This window comes from Bison bison, unplaced genomic scaffold (genome assembly GCF_000754665.1).
Source record: "Bison bison bison isolate TAMUID 2011002044 unplaced genomic scaffold, Bison_UMD1.0 scf7180017864371, whole genome shotgun sequence".
Taxonomy (NCBI): domain Eukaryota; kingdom Metazoa; phylum Chordata; class Mammalia; order Artiodactyla; family Bovidae; genus Bison; species Bison bison.
The window spans coordinates 1,852,605-1,852,847 of NW_011494943.1; the positions used below are offsets into that span (position 1 = coordinate 1,852,605).

At 42.0% G+C, this 243-nt stretch overlaps 1 protein-coding gene across 1 annotated transcript in view; it reads right to left on the reverse strand.

Moving 5' to 3' along the window:
- LOC105000290 overlaps positions 1-243 on the reverse strand; it is an 18,200-nt gene that overhangs the window by 17,036 nt on the left and 921 nt on the right. The window lies entirely within an intron of this gene.

Here is a 243-nt window from a genome sequence, read left to right on the forward strand (position 1 = left end):
TTGGGGCTCCAAAATCACTGCAAATGGTGACTGCAGCCATGAAATTAAAAGACGCTTACTCCTTGGAAGAAAAATTATGACCAACCTAGGCAGTATATTAAAAGCAGAGACATTACTTTGCCACAAAGGTTCGTCTAGTCAAGACTATGGTTTTTCCAGTCGTCATGTATGGATGTGAGAGTTGGACTGTGAAGAAGGCTGAGCGCCAAAGAATTGATGCTTTTGAACTGTGGTGTTGGAGAA